This window comes from Rattus norvegicus, chromosome 14 (assembly GCF_036323735.1).
Source record: "Rattus norvegicus strain BN/NHsdMcwi chromosome 14, GRCr8, whole genome shotgun sequence".
In the NCBI taxonomy this organism is placed as follows: Eukaryota; Metazoa; Chordata; class Mammalia; order Rodentia; family Muridae; genus Rattus; species Rattus norvegicus.
The window spans coordinates 40,943,920-40,962,729 of NC_086032.1; the positions used below are offsets into that span (position 1 = coordinate 40,943,920).

Here is an 18,810-nt window from a genome sequence, read left to right on the forward strand (position 1 = left end):
TGTCTGAGCATGTGTGCATGTGTGTGTGTGTCTGTGTATGTGTGTGTATGTGTATATGTGTGTGTATGTGTGTGTGAATATCTGAGCATGTGTGTGTGTGTGAGTATCTGAGCATGTGTGTTTGTGTGTGTGAGTGTCTGAGCATGTGTGTGTATGTGTATGATATGCATAGTATTTGAACACTTGGGTGGGTATCCAAGCTTGTGAGCTGACCAACAGAGGATGTCTGATGTCCTGCTCTGTCACAACCTTATTCATTTAAGACAGGGTCTCTCAGCAAACCGGAAGCGAAGTGGGCCACCCACAAACCCCAGCCATCCTCCTGTTTCTACCTCACCCCCACCCATGGGGCTGGGGTTACAAATGCACATGGTCATACCCAGCATGTGGACCTGGGATCCGAACTTAAGTCCCCAGGCTTGCCTAATAAATGCTCTTATCCACTGGGCCATCACTCCAGTCTCATGTTCATCCACTAACACAGTTGTTCACTTAGAGACAGCAAGCATGTCATGTAAGCGAGGATGGCCTTGAACTAGCTCTCTAGCTGAAGGTGACCTTGATCTCCCGATCCTCTGGCCAACCCCTCCAGAATGGTAGGACTACAGATTGTACCACCATGCCCAGCTGACAGAGGGCAAGCCAGAGGAACTGAATGTCAAGCCTCAGCAGTTACGTAAATGCTGGTCAGACACGGGGTCTGTCTGTAACCCCAGAGCTCAAGAGGAAGAAAGGAAGTCCCTAGGTCACATTGGCTAACTAGACTATTCAGGAAGCTCTAAGTTCAAGAGGCAGACCCTGTCTCAATAGGCAAGGTGGTGAGCACTCAGTACAAATACAGACATGCTATGTTCATGTGATACACACATGTGCATGTGAATGTGTATGCACACATATACATGCCACTTGCATGCTTCAAAGAGGGAGTTGAAAAGAGCACCCAGAATTAAACAAACACATAGGAGGCCATGTACAAAAAGCAATTAAAAATGTATCTGTTTCTGAGGGAAGGTTCTCAGTACAAACAACAGAATCTTCTTTCGGCTCATCTTGTTTAACTAGCTAAATTAAATTTAGAACGAACCACTGCAGTGTAAAGAGAGCTGAATGCTTAGGCCACCACCCCTGTCATCCAGGCAGACCTGCTTCCGTAGCCCTGAAAGTAAGGCAGCTCCCTGTCCACGAACACCGTCTCTGGGTCCCCTTTTCACTTTCACAAATGAATGTAGTCCAGCCCAAGTGGGGGGTGGGGGTGCACACCTTTAATTCCAGACTCTGGAGGCAGACGCAGGTGAATCTCTGTGAGTTCAAGGCCAGTACAGAGCAAGTTCCAGGACATCTAGGACTAAACAGAGAAACCCTGACTAGAAAAGCAAAAACAAAAAAGAGGAAAAAGAACAAAGAAAGGAAACGGTGCAGGGCCAGGTGAAATTCTCTGTGATTGCACAAATGCTGTCGATATTTTCACTTTCCGAATAGAAGAGGGAGAAGATGTGTTTACATGAGAAGTGCTTAAGATAATACTCATCTACTTCCGACATGTAATTTATTTTCATTCAAATTATTTTTTTCCTAGTCTCTGCCCCCAGGCATTCATTAAAAAAATAATAGGTGGGTAGAAATGGCTTGACCTGCGATATTTTATGTCAGTGATCCATATAAAATACTATTTCATGTAAAAATCATCTCAGAGCTGGGGGCTTCCTCTTGCTTCAGCACCTGTAGTTCCAGAAGGTGCCATGTGTCTACTGGGGAAGAGAAGTTATAAGGGCCTTGCCCAGCATAACAATATCAGCCTGCCAGGCAAGAGATTGTCCTCTCAGATGAGTCTAGGCTGAGTCAGATTGACAATTGAAACAAATTGGAACAGCGCATATGGATACAGATTTTGTAGATGTGATTAGGGATTGTGTTAGTCCGTTTGAACTACTGTTACAAAATACCTTAGACTGGGTAGATTATATAGCAATATTTATTTCTCACAGTCTGGGAGTCAGGAAGTTCAAGATGGTGCCACTAGAAATCACAGTGCCTGGTGAAATCTCTTTTTCTGGTTTGTAGATGATCCCTACTTGATGTATCTTCAAATAATTGAAAGAAAGTCCTGTTCTTTCTTTTTGTATTAAGGACTCCATTCCCCCATGTTGTAGTAAATACTTAAGTCTACCCCACCTTTGATCATTCAGTTCCCATACAAAAGGCACATAAGTTTTATATTTATAATAAGCCTTAATTAGCATGAGATCTGGGCAGATATCTATGCTCTAAGCTATTAATTTCTACTTTCCTATTAAGAACTCCGAGTCATGGGGCTGGGGATTTAGCTCAGTGGTAGAGCGCTTGCCTAGCAAGCGCAAGGCCCTGGGTTCGGTCCCCAGCTCCGGAAAAAAAAAAGAAAAAGAAAAAAAAAAAAAAAGAACTCCGAGTCATAACTTGCCATGTTTCATCTGGGCTGTTCTTAACTCTAATTGGCCAGCCCTCCTGGCCATGTTTTCAAGATTCCTACCCCCTGGTGCCTTCTCCTCTCTCCATCTTCTGTCCTCATGATCCTCCTCCAACCCCAAGCCCAGGAACCAAAACCCCGCCTATCTCACTTCTGCCCAGCTATAGGCTGTAGGCGTCATTCTCCACCAATCAGGGATAACTTGGAGGAGGGAGATTGCACAACAGCACTTGGGTCTGCATGAGGATTCTTTCATCCCTGAGGGCAATCAGGCCTTTGGGACCAGTATGACACATAGCAAAAGACCAAACCTCAACTACCCCCAGAAGGCCACTTTCATGGCCTTACCTAACCCTGATTATTTCCCAAATCCCTCACTTCCAAATACCTTCACAGAGGTGAGTCAGAACCTACGAAGCTAGGATGACACAAACATCCAGTGCATAGCCCTCCCTCCTCCCTCCTCCCTCTTTCCCTCCTCCCTCCTCCCTCTTTCCCTCCTCCCTCCTCCCTCTTTCCCTCCCTTCTCCTTTCTGTACCTAGATGGAAATCTCTAAGCTACTGCTCCAGTGCCTGTCTGTCCACTTCCTACCATGATGATAATGGATTCATCTGACACTGTGAGCAAGCCCCCACTTAAATGCTTTCTTTTATAAGAGTTGCCATGGTCTTTGTGTCTCTCTGTGGCAATAGGACACTAAGACATCCCTTGAGCTTCCAGAAAGGGGACCATGGATTCAACCAGTAAAACTGACTTCAGATTTCTGACCTTGAGAACTATAACCTAACATTTCTGTTGGTTTAAACCTCCAGTTCACAGTAAACTGTCACAGAAACCACAAGAAACAAATGCAGGCAGGACTGGATGAGGCCACAAGCTGAGAGGTGTCACGATCCAAGAAATGAGTCAGTAGTGACAGTACTCAGGGAACACTGGACAGACAAAGTTCACAGCTGAACATGGTGCTCAGGGAGAGAGAGATATTCCCTCTACCTAAATACTCTCAGAGTTTCTAAATATTAGCAAGACCAGTGACTTTAACTCTAATTATCAGAAAGCTGGATACAACATGCTAGTTTTTAATGAGTTTCCATATTTACCCTCTATGAAATACAAACAAACCATATAAACTGAAATATGTTAAAAAATAGCAAGTTTAAATTTCATGTATACATTTCTTCTCAACTAAAAGGCAATTTACCCAAAACACACAAGCATCAACAACATCTGTGTATATCTTCAGTAACATATTAAGTGATGGTGATGTTCTATTTAACCAAAAATGTACTTATGCATTCAAAATTATCATTCACATGGCTTTGGACAAAAACCACATTTTTTTCCAGTGGAAATCACCCTAATGTGTTTTAAAATATGTAAACATGCCCTAAATACATCAGAGTGGTATTTGTGAAATATCACACATGTTCAAAGTTTACCCTGGCGATTATGATGTACAGCTTTTAAATTATATGACTCTCTAAACACATACACATAAACACACACACACACACACACACACACACAAACACACACTACAGAAATTCAGAGTTCAGATTTGAATCTATAGTGTTTGCATGATTCCTTATTTGGACAGTTAAGACACTGGGGATTTTAATTAATTTTCCAGAAATAAAACAAGCAAATTTTGGTGTTGGCAACGTTGGTACAGATTCTACTTTCCACCATCTGAACTCCAGGAACTGAGTAGATTGCTTTTTTTTCAGATGCCTGAGGCTTACATGCAGAACTTAGAGGGAGTAGGCTTGGAAACCATTCCGGTCATTCACAAAGTCGATTCCTGGAAGGAGCACCCTTCCTTCAGTCACAGTGGCATCGAGTTCAAGGCAGAGTCATTCTTATCTACCGCGCTCCTATTGCTTACAATCAGTGTTCTCCGTTATCTTCGATCTCCCCTCTTCCTACTCTGAATGAATTGCCAATATTTGTTCCTCTCTGAAGACTGACCTCCTGGACGAGGCAACATGGCAGCATGGAGTCTAGTTAAGTCTATGAACCCCGAAGCCACCTGGACGTCATGCAAGACTCGCTTATGTTCTTGCTAGCATTTTGGACTTTGGTAGGATACTCGCTGTGCTATAATCTTATTTTTGTGTGTGTGTACACGTGATGGGCCTTTAGACCCACATGAGTGTTCGGAGGTCAGAGAATGACTTTACAAAGTTGGTTCTCGCCTTCATGTTTATGTGAGTTCTGTGAATCAATCCCAGGATACCAGGTTTATAAGGCAAGCACCTTTACCCTCCGGCCCTTTCACAAGCCCAAGGCTCAACATTTTATCTGGGATGTTTGAAATATAGAGGACCTTTACTCTACATTGCTGTAATGCTTAATAAGTCATTAGCACCAATTAGGCTTGGAGCCCAAGGGAAAGGAGCCAACTGAACTGGATACTCAGTTCCTCGAAAGCAGATTGCTCCATGCTTGATGTGTTGACAAGTTCACAAATCCCATTATATGCACAGAGCTCAGAGTACTGCCCGGAGAGAGTCTGTTTCTTCTGTATGGACTCATGCTAACCTTTGTTGGAGCTGCTTAGCTGTATGTGTGTCTCGGTAGCCCCCGGGGTTACCCCTCCGCTTTCTGCACTTCAAACATCATGAGATAAAGGTCAGCATCCTTCGTAGGTTGAAGCCTGCTGTGGAACAGATCTGCTGGCTGGGAGGGATCAGAGTCCTTGCAGGATGCTGAGTTTCCTGCTCAGCCTCTCTCTTTCCTACACAGAAACATGAGTGCAACCGAGCCTGACAACTGCATTCATTCTCAGCTACCCAAATCATCCCCCAGTCCCTTCCCTGCATAGTGCTAACTTGCCTTTTAACATTGACTCCATCATGCTATGACCTACGCTGCAGCATGGTCTGAGCTCTTGGTGCAATATACAGTAACTATCCAACGTGTGAGCACAGCGTGTGAGATGCTACTCTGGGAGCGATGATGCAAATGCATGCAAACGCTTCCACAACGTATAGTCATGCACTCTCTACCTTCAGATGCGTGGGAGTCTGAGGCAGGGAAATCACTTGAACCCAGAAGTTTGGGGTCAGCTTCGGCAGCAAGACTTTGTTCTCAAAAGGGAGGTGGGGCAGAGAGAAGAAAGGAGGGGGAGGAATCTGCTTCTAATGGTTCCATGATCTATTCAGACTTCAAAAAATATTGAAATGTGAAAATAGTATACGGTCTGGAATTCATGAACTAGGGCATTGTGAAAAGGAAAGTGGATGTGTGCATAAAAAGGCGTTTATTTCCTTCTCTGATCAGACGGGGAAATGCTTCCTTACAGATACAGAAATGACTTTGGGCATCAGTATGCATGAGTTATAAATGCCATCCAGTCCTTGAATTCTCTAAATTACCCATGTGCGGTCCCTCCCCGTAGCCACTCACTGTCATTTTTCATATATCCACCTGATGGAGAATGACTTCAGAGACGGTCTGAATCCCACTCCCCTCTGGGCACATTTTATTTAAATGATCTACATTTCTGTTCCCTTACTCTCCCTCAACCTATTCCTTCTGTTCAAATGCTGTCCAATAACTGTATTCTCATTAAACACAAATCCTTGCATTCGACTCAGAACACGAGATGCTCAGCGTGTCTTCCAATGTCAGGCCTTGTACGTGATTGACTCCAGGTTTGGACATCTAAACAAAGCTGAAATGAATCTCCATCTTCCGTTCATTTTGCCCAAAAGTGTCCCTCCAGCTGTTTCTGGGCTGCTTCATCTCAAAGGCGCCCCTTCACTAACAGGGGCTTTTCTGGGCAGTGGCTTTGTTTATGATTCATTATCATGAACCCAGCTTGCACCTTTGGCTTTCTGGCTCTTAGCTGAGTAGCCGAGATATTTCTCTAGACTGAGATAGTTGGCTTCAGTTCTAATTAATGACCAGTCGTTATCAGCTTAGTTTAGACTTTTTGCTCTCTGACTTTTTGGCTGGGCAGCCTAAACACTTCCCAGATCCAAAGGGCTGGCTGAAATTTATGTTCCTCTTTCTGGCACTGTCCTGATAATTCTGATGCTTTCCCGGATCTGCAAAAAGATTTTAATTGTTTACAGTCTTGATTAATGGGCTTGCTGTTGCTTTGATAGTCCATCATTTATAATGATAAGAAACAAAAAAACAAACGGCGTTTTCTATTACTCTCTGGGGCCCCTCGATCCATCGTTTCTAAGGAGCGACTGTTTTGTTTCCTTCCCTATTTCTATTAAGTTACTAATAATTGCATTACAATTGAACTTTAAACTATAGCTATTTCTAACTCCCCGCAGTATTTATTACCCTGCAGAATTCCTCACTGTTATTTCAACAGTCTTTCCCAGAGTCTTCTGGTTGTATATCTCCAGCCAGCAGCTCACAGAGACAGTTCGTATCAGTTCCTTGCAAACGTTTCTCTAGCAACTATCACAGAACCTAGTGAGTCTTGTCTCCTTGCGCCCTATCAAATAAATGAATCCTCCGGACTCTGTAATCGCCCTATGGTTAATTATTTCATTTGGCCAAGTAAGCTGTCTTTATTCAAAATACAGCCCAATATTTTTATTCTTATTTCCGCTTATCAACTTGTTATCTAAGTTCTAGTTCCTGTGGGGGTTCTGGGTACCCCACCAGTGTTTGCAAAGACTGGTGGTGGTGGTGTGAATCTATGCCTTGCTAAGCTATGATAGGCGACCTCTCCTCTCCCTATATCTGCTTTTCTTGTTTCCAAAGGAAAATGAAAAAAGCAAAAACAAAAATAAAACAGTGTTTTGGGGGAGCAACACTGTAAAGCTTTTTCCTTTCTTCTATTTCTAAGATGATGTTTGCTCATTCCAGAGTCATACAACATTTTCTTGGCAATGATGCTAGAAGCTAGTTTGCTCCCCGTTTTATTTGTTTCTTAAATCACCAGAGACCTGTGCCTACAGTTCATTAGTTTCCATATTCCACTTCAAATAGCGCTCTGCATTTCCGTTTGACAGCAATGGAGATTTCTCACGTGGTAGAAGCGTCTCTCGATATGCCCCACCCCCACCCCACCCCGACCTCCCCTCAGGAGAAGGTGTAGGTTTGCTTCCCAGGAACCTTCTCCTTCCCTGCCTTTCCTCACTTCTCTCTTGTCTTCGTCAGCCTTTGCCTTTAAGTCCTCTTAGTTGCCCTCACCCTCTGATCCTTTGCCACGCAGAGCCCCCCGTCCTTTAAGCATCACCACATAAGGATTGGTTGCTCCTTGTCTCTTACACAGTTGTCTCCCCAGGGTTGGGATTGACATTCTTGCTTTTGACACTGTCCTCCTACTAGCCCACCAGCACCTCACATATCCCTGTTTATTCCATACATGTCTATGGCGTGTCAAGTTCTATGCCAGGCTCCGAAGATGCAGTGATGATCCAAGTCACAGACCATTTCAACCCCAAAGCTCTGACAGCTCAACAGAACTTTAAAGGAAAGACTTGCTGGTTCATCTAACCAGTCAAAATAAAGGCCTTGTGAGTTTGCCCCGCCCCTCTCCCAGCTCTTTATTGCCTTGCTGATCATCTTGTCCTCTTAGCTCTCATTCTTAAATTATCATTAAGTAATGATTTACAGAACAAACCTGCCAATATTTCAGCAGCTCCAAACAACGCACTCATAATTCTAGGTGTCCCATGGATTTGCAGTTCAGCAAGTCTTTTCTGGGAAGAGCTGTGTCAGGCTGGACTTCAGGGTCAGCTCTATAAATCTTGGTTCTCGCACCCACAGTGACCCATAGTGTCCCACAATGACCACAGAAGGCACTGGGAGCAAGCTCTTCTTACAGCAGCAGGTACAAGCCCCAACAGTGTACTGCCTCCAACTGACTCCATTTGGAGCCATCTCACGACCAAGCCTAACCAGTTAAGTCTGGTTTCCTCCCATCATCTGCCGAGCATCACTTACTCCAGTCCATATCCCTTTTCTTTTTTTTTTTTAATTTAGAGAATACTTTATTAGTTTTTGTAATCAAACCCACGTATATAAGACCTTACATATTTAATACAGTGTGTTACCCCTGTACAAATGGAAAAAACTTAAGTTCAACATTTCTAGACCAATATGGCTGTTAATTTCTGTACAGTGCCAACTCAACACAGTAAACGGGGATACTTTTTTCGAAAGTTGACAGCACAGGTAAAGTTTCAAAAAATTCAAATTATATATCTGTATATATATATATTTATATTTATATAAAAAGACCAATAATAGCAGTGTGTTATGCATCAACAGCAGCAACAGCTTTTCCAGGTTCTGCAGTCATCTGAACAAAACTGTAGAGACATCCAGCACACTCCATTAAAAAAAAAAAGTAAAAAAAAAAACAAAACCCGAGAAAAACAGCACAGTTCTGTTACTCTTGTGGTACCTGGCACCATTTTTTTTTAAAATTAGCTTCTCAATCATCATCTGGAAAGAAAACATTCTGAGCAACATCATTAAAAACAGCTCTGATAAAGCACGGTCACTACTACGTATCATAAAGCAGGTACAAGCTATTTTACATCCACAGAGGTATGATACAGTACTGTCCTACATCTATAATACTAGAGGATACAATTTAAAAGGCATTATTTGAGATTTGATTCTACTTTTCCAGCAGAGGGCCCAAAGGATGGTGTGACACAGCTTTGTAAAGAAACATACTTTAGACAGGATTTCCTTTCACTAGTGGCACAGTTCTAAGGATTCATTCTCTCCATGAATGTCAGCTAAAACCGTTATTAAAAAAATGAAATATCCCTAGAACAAAACCGTATAACCACCGGATTCACATGAAGATGACCTAGTGGAGACAAGCTGGACCTCACCTTACCAACAAGCTATCAAATCTGTTATGTTTAAACAGTGAGACCTCCAAGGAAGGAGATGCCAAGTAGTGCTTCAAAGCTTCGGACCACAATCAAACACAGCATCCTTTTCAACAGAAGCAGAAGCTCATCTGAATATGCTCATGGATGCTGACATCAACATTTAATCATCTCCTCACTCATCCAGGAAGAGGGGGAGATCAGTTACTACTGTACTTTATTGTGTTCAACCAAATCACCATGTTACAAAAATAGCAAGCTGCCATAATAAAAAATAAGGCTCCTCTATCCAGCACCAGATAGCATCATTTTACTTTCAAGCCTAGAAATTGCACACTTGTATATAAACCAATCGAAGATGAGGATTGAGAGTTCATCTTGGTGGATTTTTCCTTTGATGAATATGAAGTGTCCTTCCTTATCTTTTTTGATGACTTTTAATTGAAAATTGATTTTATTTGATATTAGAATGGCTACTCCAGCTTGCTTCTTCTGACCATTTGCTTGGAAAGTTGTTTTCCAGCCTTTCACTCTGAGGTAGTGTCTGTCTTTGTCTCTGAGGTGTGTTTCCTGTAGGCAGCAGAATGCAGGGTCCTCGTTGCGTATCCAGTTTGTTAATCTATGTCTTTTTATTGGGGAGTTGAGGCCATTGATGTTGAGAGATATTAAGGAATAGTGATTATTGCTTCCTGTTATATTCATATTTGGATGTGAGGTTATGTTTGTGTGCTTTCATTCTCTTTGTTTTGTTGCAAAGACGATTAGTTTCTTGCTTCTTCTAGGGTATAGCTTGCCTCCTTATGTTGGGCTTTACCCTTTATTATCCTTTGTAGTGCTGGATTTGTAGAAAGATATTGTGTAAATTTGGTTTTGTCATGGAATATCTTGGTTTCTCCATGTATGTTAATTGAGAGTTTTGCAGGATACAGTAACCTGGGCTGGCATTTGTGGTCTCTTAGGGTCTGTATGACATCTGTCCAGGATCTTCTGGCCTTCATAGTTTCTGGCGAAAAGTCTGGTGTGATTCTGATAGGTCTGCCTTTATATGTTACTTGACCTTTTTCCCTTACTGCTTTTAATATTCTTTCTTTATTTTGTGCGTTTGGTGTTTTGACAATTATGTGATGGGAGGTGTTTCTTTTCTGGTCCAATCTATTTGGAGTTCTGTAGGCTTCTTGTATGCCTATGGGTATCTCTTTTTTTAGGTTAGGGAAGTTTTCTTCTATGATTTTGTTGAAGATATTTACTGGTCCTTTGAGCTGGGAGTCTTCACTCTCTTCTATACCTATTATCCTTAGGTATCCTTGATCTTCTCATTGAGTCCTGGATTTCCTGTATGTTTTGGACCAGTAGCTTTTTCCGCTTTACATTATCTTTGACAGTTGAGTCAATGATTTCTATGGAATCTTCTGCTCCTGAGATTCTCTCTTCCATCTCTTGTATTCTGTTGGTGAAGCTTGTATCTACAGCTCCTTGTCTTTTCTTTTGATTTTCTATGTCCAGGGTTGTTTCCATGTGTTCTTTCTTGATTGCTTCTATTTCCATTTTTAATTCCTTCAACTGTTTGATTGTGTTTTCCTGGAATTCTTTCAGGGATTTTTGCGATTCCTCTCTGTAGGCTTCTACTTGTTCTCTAAGGGAGTTCTTTATGTCTTTCTTGAAGTCCTCCAGCATCATGATCAAATATGATTTTGAAACTAGATCTTGCTTTTCTGGTGTGTTTGGATATTCCGTGTTTGCTTTGGTGGGAGAATTGGGCTCCGATGATGCCATGTAGTCTTGGTTTCTGTTGCTTGGGTTCCTGCGCTTGCCTCTCGCCATCAGATTATCTCTAGTGTTACTTTGTTCTGCTATTTCTGACAGTGGCTAGACTGTCCTATAAGCCTGTGTGTCAGGAGTGCTGTAGACCTGTTTTCCTGTTTTCTTTCAGCCAGTTATGGGGACAGAGTGTTCTGCTTTCGGGCGTGTAGTTTTTCCTCTCTACAGGTCTTCAGCTGTTCCTGTGGGCCTGTGTCTTGAGTTCACCAGGCAGGTTTCTTGCAGGGGAAAAGTTGGTCCTACCTGTGGTTCCAAGGCTCAAGTTTGCTCATGAGGTACTGCCTAAGTCCTCTCCGCGGCGGCAGCAACCGGGAAGATCTGCGCCGCTCTTTCCGGGAGCCTCCGTGCACCAGGGTTCCAGATGGCGTCTGGTGCTTTCCTCTGGTGTCTGGATGTGCACAGAGTGCAGTCTCTTCTGGTTTCCCAGGCGTGTCCGCCTCTCTGAAGGTTTAGCTCTCCCTCCCACGGGATTTGGGTGCAGAGAACTGTTTATCCGGTCTGTTTCCTTCAGGTTCCGGCAGTGTCTCAGGCGCAGGGGTCCTGCCACCCCTGGGCCCTCCCCTACGGGAGCCCAGAGGCCTTATACAGTTGCCTCTTGGGCCAGGGATGTGGGCAGGGGTGGGCAGTGTTGGTGGTCTCCTCCACTCTGCAGCCTCAGGAGTGCCCACCTGATCAGGCGGTGAGGTCTCTCTCTCACCGGGTCTGGGAGCAGAGAGCTGCTGCGGGCCGGGATCCGAGGGTGTGGGACTTCCGGTAAACCCATATCCCTTTTCTTAAATGAAGAGCCAACCAGTCAATAAGTCTGTCAAGGTTTTACGTGGGACCTACCTCGCTTCCTCTGCCAGTCAGTGACTATGCAGTTTAGAATGGGTCCTAACAACATGTCTCTTTCCGTAATAGCTGCTGTCAAACTTTCTCCAGAGGATATCCTTTTAAAATCCTTCAGAAATATGTGGGAGCTCCAGAAGTTTAACTTCACCAACAGTGGCATGGTCTGATGATGGTGCCTCTTATGGTCTCTCATGCATGCTTTCTCTCTCCCTCCCTCTCCCTCTCCCTCTCTCCCTCTCTCCCCTCCCCACTCCCTCCTTCCTTCCTTCTCTTTTTCTCTTTCTTCCTGTCATTCCAAGGAAAGAATCACAATATTTTATTCTGGTTTTAGCTTCCCTCCCTCTAGTGATGAATGGCCATGAGCATATTTTCTTATCCGTTATCTACTATACAAAGATCTCCTTTGATGAAGTGTTACAACTTGTTACACATCTTTAAAACAAGTTGCCCTTTTTATTACCGAGTTTTGAGAACTTTGAATCTCATGAATACCAGTTCTTTGTCATATCCGTCCTCCTCGAATGCTTCCTGAAGATCTGTGGGTTGTCCTTTTGTCCTCGTAGCCATGTGTTTTGCACAGAAGAAACCATATTTTTCTATTTTGACAGGGTCCAATTTATCAATTTTTTCTCTCTTTTTTTAGCTGAAAATAGCTTTTTTTTTCATATGTTCTATTCTAGTTATGGTTTCCCTTCTCCCAACTCCTCCCAGATGTTCCCTAACTCCCCACCCACCCAAATCCACCCCTCCCTTCTCTCTCTTTCTCTCCCTAAAATAAAGAGACGTCTAGAAAAGGCAATAAAATAAAAACAAACAAACCAGAATATGACAAAAAAAAAAAAGAACCAAGGCAAAAAGCATAGGATACACAAATAGACATGAATATACACACAGAAATACCATAAAATACAAAACGGGAAACTATAATATGTAAGCAAAAAACACAATTTAAACCAAAAAACCCAGACAAAGCCCTATGATGTTAAAAACGAAAACAAAAGCAAAATACCCTTGAGTTCATTTGTGTCCATCCACTGCTGGGCATGGAGACTTCCCTGAAGTGTGGTTCGAATACCCAGTGACACTCTGTTGAAGAAAACTCATTTTTCCTCTGTAAGCAGTTCTCAATCGGAGGTAGCTTCTACGTTAGGGATGGGGGCTGTGTCCACTTTCCCTCTCAGTGCTGGGACCCCATCTGTCTTAGACCTGTGCATGCTACCTCAGGCTCTGTGAGCTCATCTGCCCATCAGTCCTGTTGTGTCTCGAAAGTCTGATTTCCTTAATATCTTCCCATCACTACTGGCTCTTACACTCTTTCTGCTTCCTCTTCCACAGAGTTCCCTGCGCCCTAAGGAGAGGGATTTGGTGGAGACACCCCATTTAAGACGGAGTGCTAAGATTGCTCACTATCTGCGCATGTTCTTGTTGTGTCTGCATCCGTTCCCATCTACCGCAAACGGAAACTTCTCTGATGATCCCAAGCAAGATACCGGTCTGATTCCCAGGCTGGCATGGCCTGCCGGGTTCTGGGTAGTGAGTGTCCTTAGGTACCGGCAGCTGACACAAAGGGATGGTGTGAAGGAATTAGGCCAATTCCTTGAGGGGATCTTCCGAGTCTCCAGGGAAAGGAGGTAAAGAGGAAGGACGAGTCCTATAAACGGTCTGCAACAGAGCTAGGGATGAGACTGGGGAACCGGAAGTAGAGGGCAGGAGGGAGGGCAAAGATCGCCTGCCAATCCTTTCTCCCTCTTATGGCTCTTGTTAGGCATCATACCTAAGAGCTCTGTGTGACATGCGGTCACTAAGGTTTTTTTCTTACCCTTTCCTTTGAAAGTTTTATAATTTCAAGGTTTACACTTAAGTTTATTATCCATTTGGAACCAACTTTTGGTATAAAGTGAGACTTACATTCATTCATTCTTCCTCCTTCCTCCCTTATTTTCTTTTTATATCATATTTACTTTTTTGTCTTCAGGAACAATTTATGGAAGGCTTCGGAAGACCACAGCCCACCACAACAGGGAGAATGGTGGAATGATGTAGTCTGTGGAAGTTGCGCTGTGCAAATGACTATTCACATGGCACTAGACCAGGAGGTAACTAAGCTATAACTGTCCAGAAGTTTCCCCCACTGGCCTACCTACACCAAGTAAGCCTCACCCTCTGAAGGTCCCTCGGCCTTTCATATAAAGGCTTCATATAAAGGCTTATACTATAAAGGGGACTATTTGGCCTCTCTTCACTCTCTTTGTTTCTCTCTCTCTCTCTCTCTCTCTCTCTCTCTCTCTCTCTCTCTCTCTCTCTCTCTCTCTCTCTCTCATCCTCTGACCCCCTTTGCTCTTCCTGACCCTTTCTCTCTCTCCCCACTCCTTCCACATGTTCCTGGTCAGTCTCTCTTCCTCTTTCCCTCCTCCTCCTCCTCCTCCTCCTCCTCCTCCTCTTCCTCCTCTTCCTCCTCTTCCTCCTCCTCCTCTTCCTCCTCTTCCTCCTCCTCCTCCTCCTCCTCCTCTCTCCTCTCTCCTCCTCCTCCTCCTCCTCCTCCTCCTCCTCCTCTTCCTCCCCCCCTATCTCTCTCTTCATCTCAACTCCCTGTCTATGGCCAGTACCTCAGGGGGAAGGGATGCCTCAATATGGGCCTGAAGAGGCACCCCTCCCACCTCACCCCACTGCACTCTACAAAGCATATCCTTGGCTTTTTATAAAACACAACACAAGCCATGCTTGAAAGGAAAGAATGAAGGAGACAGCCCCACTCTGCTCACGCTTCAGAGTAAACTATCTAATAAGACAGTCATAATGAAACAGAATTTCGCTCAGTGTCACACTGTTTTTATGAATCAAATTAAACCTGGCCCCCCAGAGCACATACAATAAGATGGCAAGAAATTTAATTAAAGTGGTCTAATTAGGACAGTGGAGAGAAAGGCAGCAGCTTTTGAGAATCTGCCTTGATTAAAGGTCACTTGGAAATTAAGTTGGAGTAATCTTGAAATGCCCTAAGTAACAGTGTTCTGGAGGGAGCCGGGCTCTAGCTTGGTGCTGGTTAGTGACATATAAAGATGGATGTAGGGTAATCTCTTGTGTGAAAGCATCATCTGTCAATAAAAAGTCTACAGCCTATAAGGGGGATATCTGTCAGAGAGAGAGAGAGAGAGAGAGAGAGAGAGACAGAGACAGAGACAGAGACTCTAGGAAAGAATCAAGCACAGGAAGATTCCCCACTAGGACTCAGGGGAAACTAAGGAGCGGTAACTAGCTATGTGGCAGACATAGAATGGTAGAAACAAGTTTAAGCTATAAGCTAGTGGGAATAAGCCTAACTTATAGCCTAGGCATTTAATAAACGATAAACCTCCAAGTTGTTTTTTCGGGAACTGGAACACGGGTGGAGAAGCTCTCAGTGCAGGTGGACTTGGGAAGTCTGAGGGAGTCTTGATTCCCATTGATCACATTCTCCCTGTGAGTCCAGCCATCCGACGGCAGCGACCACTGGGGAGGTTGAGTATGGAATGGGAGAGCTTGTCATTCCCTTCCTGTGTGTGCCTCTGGTTGGTGCATAGCTGGAGAAGATTAGACGAGGGAAGAAAGTTCCACCTCTCTTCCCTTCTGGACCTCGGGTGAAACTTCTTCTCCACCTGGGCTGCACAACTGCCTGAGAACCCTGAGATCACCCACCATAACCTTCAGCCAGGACCTGAACTGCTTATTTACAAGCACTCCAGATCACATGGTTAACATGTTTCCCATGTTCAAGTGAAGATGCCTTTTCCTGATGTGTCTCCTTTCTTCTATGAGCGGTCTCTCACTAGTTCCGGCTCCAGCAGGCCATAGGAACTAGCGCTAATTTATCTCAGCAGTTCCACACTGGCCCCCACGGTACTCTCTAACCTTGGCGATCCGTGAGCCTTTGCTTACTCACAGTTCCCCACACATTCCAATTCTGTGGTGGGGTTGTTGCATCCTGCCATCAAACCTTCTCTTTAACTCACTTAAGTCACCACATGAAAGAACACACACAATAACCTCTGATCCAATTGATAAGATGTAATTTGCTCATCTAGACAAGACAAAATTCTTTACACACCCATCTCTTAAAAATATTCATAATAATCTGTATCTATGCTCAGAAAAGAATCTTAACATTGACCACCATGTTCTCCCAGCTTCTTCCCACTCCAGCCCCTCTCTCCGACTCCTCCCTCTCCTTCTAAAACCTCTGTTCCCGGCCTCCCTTCCTTCTTGTCCAATGACAGGCCTCATTTTATCTTGTCTGCCTTCACCTGCATAATGACATCAACCTACACTTCTACTGTTGTAATTAATGTGAAACTTCCTCTGTAAATGGAGGCCCACAGAAATAGTTGGATTGTCCCCCACATAATCTTTTCAGGACACAAACTGAGGAGACAGTCATGTGGTGAGATCTCTTCAGCCTCCCATCTGGGGTAAAGTCTCATTGCTGAAACTGCAATGGAATTGACATGAAATGTAATTCTTTTTTCCCCCCGAGGGAGGAAGAAAAAAACTCTAAATAAATTAAGAGCTGGCTCATAATTGTGATTTACTTTGGCTTTTTTAATTTGAACATTTTAATTGCTTACTTTACAAATAGACCTTTAAAAGAGTAAAATAATAAAGTAAGATTTACAACTTTGCTTCTGCCTTCTAAGGGCTGTGCCTTCTGATGTCTCTAAGGTAGGGAAGACACGTTTTCTCTGTTTCCAGTTATTCTTGCCCACATCCTCTCTTACATCTCTTTCTCATCCTGTGTGTGTCCTTGATGATGCATTAGTAACTCTTAATTAGTGCAACCTAGGCAAGGGATACAGAGAGTGAGAGAGGAGTCTTTCCAACTTCCAATCCTTGGGTATTTAAGGATTAAGGTAGGGGCCCTACTCCAAGAGAAGCCAGTGGCTAACTGTCTTGGTTAAGGTTTTACTGCTGTGAACAGACACCATGACCAAGGTAACTCTTATAAGGACAACATTTAATTGGGGTTGGCTTACATTTTCAGAGGTTCAGTCCATTATCATCAAAGTGGGAGCATGGTGGCACCCAGGCAGGCAGAGTGCAGGAGGAGTTGAGAGTTCTACATCTTCATCTGAAGACCAATAGAAGACTGGCTTCCAGGCAGCTAGGAGGAGGTCTTAAATCCCACACTCACAATGATACACATCCTCCAACAAGGCCATACCTCCTCAAAGTACCACTCCCTGGGCCAAGCGTATTCAAACCACCACACGAACACTTCAGGCCTTGAAGGTGAAACCACTCCGAGGTAGAAGCACACTCTCATCACTGTCCCTTGTTGTCCTCCACACATTTCCTCAGACTCTCCAAGTGCTTCCCAGCCCTGAAGTACATTGTCCACCCCACAAGAAACCTCTGCTGGCCCAGCTTGTTGGCATCTTTCCTGAGAGATTTTCCTGACAGCCAGAGAAGGCCCAGGCCTCCCAGCCTTGTTTTCTTTCTTCCTTCATGGCTCATATCACAACTGGGTGTGTGTGTGGGGGGGGGGGTGTCTGCATGTGGAGAAGAGAGTCAACCTCTGGGTTTTTTGTTCCCTGGTTGCTATCTACTTTGCAGGAGCTTTTTAATGGCTTTTTGGGTATGTTTTTAACTAACATATAATATTATCACTATTCCTTGTCCCTTTCCTCCCTCCAGCCACCCCTCCCCCCAAGTCCCTTTCCTCCACTTCTTTCATGTCCCAGCCTTCAATTAGCTGCCTCACTTTTTGAGACAAGGTCTCTTACTAGCTGCTCTGAGGCTAGTGATTCAAAGAGGCTGGCTGGCCAGTTGTGACCCAAGGACCTGCCACGTCCACATCTCCAGTGCTCAGATTTCAAGCACCCACCACCACAGCCAACTTTTTTATATGAGCTTCTGACGGATGAAAAACTGAGCTTCTCATGTTTGCAAGGTAAGCACTTTACCAACGGAACCTCCTTGTCGGCCCACTTTACCATTTCCTATCCTACTCCCCTTTGTTTCCAGTTCCCTGGCTTTATTTTCTACCTCCTCGACTCTTTCAATCCATCCCCAGTCACTATGGCGAGCACTGAGGGTTGGGACCAACTCTTGCGCAGATTGGCTACAGTTCCTGGAATCATACCCAGAGCGCAGTAAACACCTGGCAAATAAATAAACGTCCTCTCCAGAGGGGTTTGGTGCTCCAGGATGTTCTGGAAAGTCCTCTCTGCTAGATGCCAAAGTCTGCTCATGGGGCGCTCTAAGGAAGTCTGCTTCCAAGTTCACGTCCAGAGGAAGCTGCTCAAGGAGACTTTACAAGGACAGAGTGAAGTAGCCCCTGGATAATTTCTTCAGTTAAGGGAATTGGCGTGATCTCAGAATAAATCAGGTGTCCAATACACAGAACTCGAAGCTTGCCATTTTTATTGACAGCTCTCATACCTCACATCAGGAAGCCTTGGAGGTATCATGCCACCCTTAGTAACACGCAGCCCTGACCTTGTTCCATAAAGAGGAAAGCAATGCTCTGTATTCTTGAGGCCAAATCACTGAGCAACTGCAATGACAATGACTCCCATCTGAGCATGTGCTTCCCTTAAGTCTTAAGCTCTCCAAAGGCAGAGACTTTACACCATCGTCTTTGCATCTCCCACAATCCCAAGCACAGGAATATTTGCACGCAAATCCAGATATAAAAGACGTGTGGCCCCTTAGTAATGCACACGTGTGCTCTGTTACTGGGAGGAAAGTCTTATTGGTAGGCAACATGTACAAAGCCCAGAGGACTACAAAACAACACTCTTCTTTTTGAAGCCAGCCTATCAGTCCACAGAAAACTTACCCTGGCCACTCATCAGGTACCCTGGCACCTCTTGTCTGAATATTCTTCCTCTTTTTCCATTTCCAGCCCCCCTTTCGGG

General features: G+C 44.1%; 1 long non-coding RNA gene across 1 annotated transcript; it reads left to right on the forward strand.

The window, feature by feature from the left end:
• The first annotated feature begins 13,194 nt into the window (after positions 1 to 13,194).
• LOC120096535 (uncharacterized) lies at positions 13,195 to 18,295 on the forward strand. Its single transcript, XR_005493046.2, has 4 exons — positions 13,195 to 13,548; positions 13,893 to 14,013; positions 17,585 to 17,840; positions 18,007 to 18,295. It is a non-coding gene; the product is annotated as an uncharacterized LOC120096535 (long non-coding RNA).
• The last annotated feature ends 515 nt before the right edge of the window (positions 18,296 to 18,810 follow it).